General features: G+C 37.3%; 1 long non-coding RNA gene across 1 annotated transcript; it reads right to left on the bottom strand.

Moving 5' to 3' along the window:
* Positions 1-323: 323 nt before the first annotated feature.
* Positions 324-2,330, bottom strand: LOC307041857. The gene is made up of 3 exons (XR_013808911.1): positions 1,472-2,330; positions 1,004-1,075; positions 324-899 (listed from the first exon to the last, which is right to left on the bottom strand). It is a non-coding gene; the product is annotated as an uncharacterized lncRNA (long non-coding RNA).
* Positions 2,331-7,413: the final 5,083 nt, after the last annotated feature.

The raw sequence follows: 7,413 nt of genomic DNA, 5'->3' as shown, positions 1-7,413 counted from the left end.
GAGTTGCAACCCCTAGATCTAGCAGTAATTGTGTGCTCAAAGTGCACATGACTGAAGCATTTTACTTTAAAATGTTCAAACATTTCCTCCCGGGGGGTGCATACCCACGGACCCCCCTCGGGGATGTGACGTCCATCCCCCAATTCTAACATGTTCATACAATACTGAATACATTTGAAGCCTTTTTGATGTATATTACCTATGTCAATACGTTTGTTTTTGCAGTGTATTCGTCTGTTGTAGAGATTTTTTAATTTATTCTTTATATATTCTATAGGGGGGGGGGGGGGGGGGCGCCAGCTAAAATCTCACCTAGGGCTGCAAATTGTCTAGAGCCGGCCCTGCCCAGGGAGTACAGCAACTACTACTCTGTTTAGAATACTAATTGGCAGATGCATACACTAGTTATCAGCATGAAGGACACATTTTTTCATTGTCTGTTTATGTGAAATATGTAGAAGCCATCATTAAATTGTAGACCAATGCATGATTAAATACACAAAACATGTGTATTATATTATACATTCATAATTGTGTATTAGTTCTATCTTTATAGAGAACATTATACATTTAGAATCAGATTTTGAGACAGTGAGCGGCTGGGAAAGTCACACCGCCATGGGGCACCATGATGTTTTCTTCGCATTCTCAGGCATTCCATAAGGAGTGTCAGGAACTCACGCTTGGGACCACCAGTGTCCACTCCATCCTCAGTTTGTCCCTCATCATCAGTGAACTTAACTGACGTCTCATGAGAGGGATCGAATGAGGCACCTTTGAAGCCACGGATTGCTCCATCCCACACATTGGCTCTATTAATATTGAACCTGCTGCAAGATGTATTTGTTCTTTTTGCAGAGAGTTCTGCAACAATGTCCTCCGCAGTCAGGTATTCTGTGCTGGGAAAGACAAAGTGATGTATTCTAATATTAAATGATGAAGCTAGTAATAAGATTTACGGTATAGAATAGAACAATTAAGTGGTAATAGTAAAAATGAATACCTTTGCTCCATTTTGTCTTCTGGCTCAGACTGGCTATCAATAATGTTAAGTGCATACACATTTGTGTAGTTGCTGCAGTGAGAAGACAGTTGAATAATTATTTTCAAATATATAATATATGCATGACAGTCATATTTACAAAAGGATGTCGATCCTATTCCTGTTTTTTTCAATACATTGGGTTCTAAACTGACAACAGTACTTTTGTCATACTCCTGCACAATCCTTGTAAACATTTGAAATGGATGCAAGAAACAATATCTGATCTTTAAAATATATTTGTGGGTGTTTTTTGTATCGTCTTCACTAAGATGTTGTAGGTGACATTTGGAAATGTATGAAAGTATAATTGTTCTGCTTCCTGGCAATGTTATCCACTGTGATTGGAGGCTATACAAACAAACAAATGTAAAAATAAAGATACACACCACACAACTGTGTCACGATGCAACTGTCAACCTCGTTTACCTATAGAAGTTGTTCTGACCCGGGGCAGACTGGACCTCTTCGTGGAATGGGGTTGGTGCTCTATCCTATTTTTACCCGGGAAATAAGTGCACACAAAGTTATTTATTGATTTAATGTTCCCAAATTCAAACCTACATGGTATAATTCCATTTTTAATTAGTCTTACCCGATCAGACGCTGGTTGTGGGTGCCTGAGAGGTCTGATAAAGGTAAACAACAAATATATTCGAACTACTGTACTGTTAAAACATTCTGCTTCTTGTGGCACAAAATAATATGTTGACAATGTTTTATTTTACCCTGGCAAACTGTTGTCCATTCATGGAGTGCTCACTTTTGGAACATTTGGAATGTCCCACACCTGCATACACACAAATGACTGACTGAAATAAAAATAAATTCACTTTAATTAAGAATAAATGCCACAATAAATCCAAACTGACCAAGGTTCATTATATTGTTGACCGTCCTTTAACTCTCACATTAGGATTTACATTGGGGCACAATAAACCAACTCCTCTCTGCACTTATAATATATCTATATGATGTCAAGAGTTACATTTAGGTCACAGTGCTGTCTCTTAACTTGCAAACTCTTCTTTTACCTTCTTATATATCAACTTTTTTTCCTCCGTTGTCAGTACACGATCTGCTCGGGTGCATATCCGTCACATCCGTCATCCGTCATATGATGTCATATCCGGCGTCATTTTCGCTGGCTTTTCTGCGTCAACCGTCACAGTATCATCATTACGTTGTATGACATTGCATGTAACGGACACTTTTATCCAACAATATAAATCAAAATATATGATTAGTTTTGGAAAATACCCTTCGCTAGATCAAATTTGCTAGATCAAATTTGTCCATCGTTTTTTGTGATACAAATGTAATTTATGTTAACAAAAATACACTGTAATAAAAACTAGGTTTACATTTTGCTCATGCTTTTCTAGGACAATTGTAAATGAAACATTTTTTTGTTAATGTTTATTATTTTTAATCTGTCATATAATAATCAAAGCCCTGAAGGAAATAAAGCAATTTAGCAGCAATTGAAACTAGGGGTGCACCGAATGGGAAATTCTTGGCCGAAACCGATACCGAAAATAGGAAACAGTTGGCCGAAAACCGAATGCCGAAAGGCCGAAAATGATTAATAGAAATATATATATATATATATATATATATATATATATAATTTATAAAATTTTTACAAATGTTGTTCAGCTGCCTGATGATGGAAAAAGACATGATTATGGCAAAACTTTACTTAAATAATAATCACGATTATGGGTCCATAAAACATTTATTCAGCACTTTTGAATGTGTTAGAAATTAAAATCAATGTTTTGATGGTATAATGTAGCTTAAACATACCGTCAGTTCAAACGCTCTTTTATAGTGAAAAACCAGAAATTCTTGTGCACAAGCAGTTAAGCTTTTATTCTGAAAATCCTTCATCTACGGTTAGCATGTAGCATGTGGCTAATATACGATTTCCTAAAGAGGTGAATTGAGGAGCGAAATGACTTGGTGTGGTGAAAACCGAAACCTACTGATTTAACACTACAACGATAGATGTCGAGATATTACCATGCTGAATATTAAATGAAGGTACAGTTTATTTGAATACATTATTGTTTACAGACGAGTAGCATGTGACAACATCCGGAATGACCGGCAACCAAACGAGCCGAGAAGTATTGTTTAGAGTATTGATTACAGCGTTTAGAATGTGTTAAATGAAAAGTGATGAAAGAGAATATGAGGAGAAACGGCGTGTTAAGCATATATTGAATGTGAAAAGAACCTATCCTCTGTTTAAATGCAATAACGGACATTGGAGACGAGGTGAGCCGGCTGGCGGGGAGGAGCCAGCAGAGGATATATATAGCAGCGCCGGGGGAGAGATCCGCTGTCTTTCTTGCTCAGGAGAACCGGACCACAGCTGTTTGTCTGACGGAACAATATTCTGTCTGTAACACTACCGCGCCTTTTTTTTTTAATTAAAGTATCCCATTTGAATCTTTTCAGAGACTCCATTTAGTCTCATTTTAAAGCTTCTCTCCTGGACGCGAGAATAAAGAACACATTTTAACAATTGGCGAGCTAGCCCAGGATCTCGCAAAACCGGGAGAGACTACAGCAGGCTGCTTGCTGGACCCGCTGGCATCCGTTCAGCACACAGAGAGCTCAAATCAACTAGGTATGGAGAAACCTGTTATATCGAATTCTTCAATAGTTAATGTAGGACAATGTTAGTTCTGTGTGTTTGACGGCGGCCAGCGGATCCTGAAAATAGCTGTGCAATTTAAGTTAAAACAAGCCTAAATTGATAAATATTGGTAGCCTACCACGTGGCGTTGCTTTGTTACAGGCAGGGTGAGTTCAATTTCTTTTTTTCTATTTAACCCTGCATGCTATTCGTTTGTCTGTTAGTACATGTCGGCTAGAGGCCAATCACTATATGTGTCTTTTTTGGCGTTTTACGTTTTACGTGAATGGTTTTAGGCCATTAAGCAGTCGGGACTGCTTGAGGGAAAGACACAGCCAAAGTTTGAAGCTAAGGTTATTGGAGTGAGTGTTTTGTGTAACAACAGCGTGAGGCTGTTTTAAAAAAGTCCTATTTCAAGGAAAAGGCCTGAGCAGTTTGAAGCTCTCAGTGGTTACACCATTCTGTTTTTCAAGACATTGCGTTGTGGATTACGGCAGGAAGTGCGACATTCGTGCGTTAGATAGACGATATTCTTCTAATTGTGTTTGCTTAGCGTCCTATTTGTCCCATAAATAGCGTGTTTAAACAGAAGAAATGACCATACTGGCTCTTAAAGTCAAAAAAAATTTACGTACATGGGTAGAGGGCTATGACGTAAGGGTATGAGGCCCATTTATCATTGTAAACTAAATGGAAATGTTATTTTAAACTACAGTGTTGTGTGTTGAATTTACTAGACAAAATATCACCTCACCAATTTCAACTCCAGGTGTTTTCTCAAATCCCTTTGTTCTTCAGGTCAAAGGTTGGAAAACCAGTTGCCATTTTGTCTTGACCTCATGTTCACGGTGAGCCACGGCAGTCACCATTTCATGAAATGCTAATTGAAGTACTCTGTTTGCTTTAACACACTGAGGCTGGGCATTCCATCTTCTAAAGAACATCATACTTCTTGTTAGAGTTAGAACTATTGGAAGTACTTCTGCTGGCAAATGTGTATTGGCGGTTATGTGTTGTGTTGTTTAACCATAGTGTAAATTCCTATTTTAAAGATATTTTTGAGGAAACAACCGTTCTCCTTTGTCAAAAACGAGTCAGTTTTGAAACAGCTATTCCCTAGTGGATTAAGCTGGAATTTAAAATAGCGCACTCTGGTGGTAGTACAGAATTATTACCCAAATAGCGGAAACACCATAACATTGTGAATATTCTTCTTTGCAAATGTGTTTTGGCGGTTATGTGTTGTGTTGTTTAACCATAGTGTAAATTCCTATTTTAAAGATATTTTTGAGGAAACAACCGTTCTCCTTTGTCAAAAACGAGTCAGTTTTGAAACAGCTATTCCCTAGTGGATTAAGCTGGAATTTAAAATAGCGCACTCTGGTGGTAGTACAGAATTATTACCCAAATAGCGGAAACACCATAACATTGTGAATATTCTTCTTTGCAAATGTGTTTTGGCGGTTATGTGTTGTGTTGTTTAACCATAGTGTAAATTCCTATTTTAAAGATATTTTTGAGGAAACAACCGTTCTCCTTTGTCAAAAACGAGTCAGTTTTGAAACAGCTATTCCCTAGTGGATTAAGCTGGAATTTAAAATAGCGCACTCTGGTGGTAGTACAGAATTATTACCCAAATAGCGGAAACACCATAACATTGTGATTTTGAACCAAATTCATATTTCAAAGTCAAAACCATACACGGTACAACTTTATTTTAACATTTCATATTTTAATTTTGCATATTTTTTATATATTAATTAACTTTATTAATATTTTACCTTAAACTTAAAAAAAAAAAAAAAAAAGACATCTATAAAAATAATAAAACTTTGAGCAAAAAATAAAAAAAAAAAAAAAAAAAAATTAAAGTTCGGACGAACAGCAACGACGGTGCTAGTCAGAAGATTAGTGCTTCATCTTTGATAGGTTAATAAATAATTAGAGAACATGTCACCAAAACAAACTAAGTTGAGACTAGACGCAGGGCCAGGCTCAACTGCAGATATCAAGGAAAGGGTAAAAATCAGATCAGATGCTTTAACAGTTTCAAGAATCAGTCTTTATTTATTTATTCTTGAGTAACTTTACTGATTTGTGGTGTTGTGCGTAAGGCAATATCTCATTTGAGTGAGGGGCACCAGCCCTTCATGCAGGTCACTCTCTGAGAGAATAGTTCATATTTTCCCTCCAGTTTGGAGAAATATTATTTTATCATATGTTAGTTCAGCAGTGTCAACCAATCCTCTAATCCTAGAGTTATTGAGACGCATTAGCGACACCAGGGGTATTGTTTTTCGCAGCAACGATGACGCATAATACCATTACAAAAGCCATTATTGAAACAAGTAAACTATTAGAAGTGCTAATTGCTTTTTTTTTTTTTATAGTGAATATGCATTTATACCATCAGAAAACCATAAATCATACGATATTTTTGTACCCCTTGTGGGTACACGGAGAAGTTATATTTATTTAATGCAACGTTATGGGTTTTACATGTCCTGTACAGAATAGGGTAATCATTGCAATATTAATTGAGCATTTTATGCTCAAAGGAGGGAGTGTCATGATTATACAGAGATGTTGATTTCAGTGACGTTGTAGTTAACAAGAGGTATGCCGAAGCTCGGGCCTTCTCCAAGGAGGGAGTGGTCCAGTTTTAGATATTAGACAAATAGAAGTGGATGAATATGTCAGAACTCTGAGTAATATTATGCAAGTTTTGTCTACACAGGCTAGGAAAACTACAGAGATACCAGACGAGACACCAGAAGAGACTCCTGTTCGGCCAGGTGATTGGGTGAGGGTGAAAGTTCACAAAAGACAGTGGGCTCATCCCCGGTGGACGGAAGCGTGAAAGGTTGTAACAAACTTCACACGCGCTCCGGTTTAAAGGTAAAGAAAAAGGAGCAAATTGACACCACCTCACACATTGTCACCCTTCACTGGCAACTTCCAGAACATTATTGGGAGTTAGGACTGATTTGGCAGAGCTGGAACAAAACAATAAATAGAAATAAGATAAAGATAGAAACAGCTCAAAAGACAAATTGTCTATAGATTTTTATAGATTGTACATTAATGTGAATACCTATTTTTTGTTTTACATCTGTAAAAAGAGTCCAATTTGTTATGTTGTTTTTGTACTCATTATTTAAATTCTGTAACGGACACAACCAGGTTTAAAATAGAGATGATGAGAACAAAGCCAAACCAATTGTGGGGTCCCCTAGGGATAAGAGTCAGAATAGCATTGTTGATTGTGCTCATTACACTTGGCACCTTTCTGGTTGGAAGGGGAGTACAATATTATGTAAGGCATGGATCCATTAGTTCACTCATAGAATGCCCACATCACTAACAAGACTCCAGCTGGGTTTCAGAGACTTTCACTTATCCCCAGAGCCAAAAGATCAGCTGAGCAATAAGAGGAGGAGTTAGAAATACTCGGTCCCAAACAAGAGGCGGTTATAATCAAGATGATTCACCCCCTTATATGCAGTTCTTGTATCAAATGATGAGATGGGTTTAAGTGATTGGGATATGTAAGTGATGGGGATTTACAGATTAGGGGAATCTCTAAATACACTGGATCCATGTTTTAGTCTGTACCAGAAACACCCCCTGTTAAGCTATGAACAACCGATCGGTGACCTGAGCACAATTATTGAAAATGATTGTTAGACACAGGCTACTAACCCACAAGTACAGCTTTGTACGT

This window comes from Notothenia rossii (genome assembly GCF_949606895.1).
Source record: "Notothenia rossii genome assembly, chromosome: 5".
In the NCBI taxonomy this organism is placed as follows: domain Eukaryota; kingdom Metazoa; phylum Chordata; class Actinopteri; order Perciformes; family Nototheniidae; genus Notothenia; species Notothenia rossii.
The sequence above is the reverse complement of the archived record's forward strand: the minus strand, read 5'-3'. Positions and strand labels throughout refer to the sequence as shown.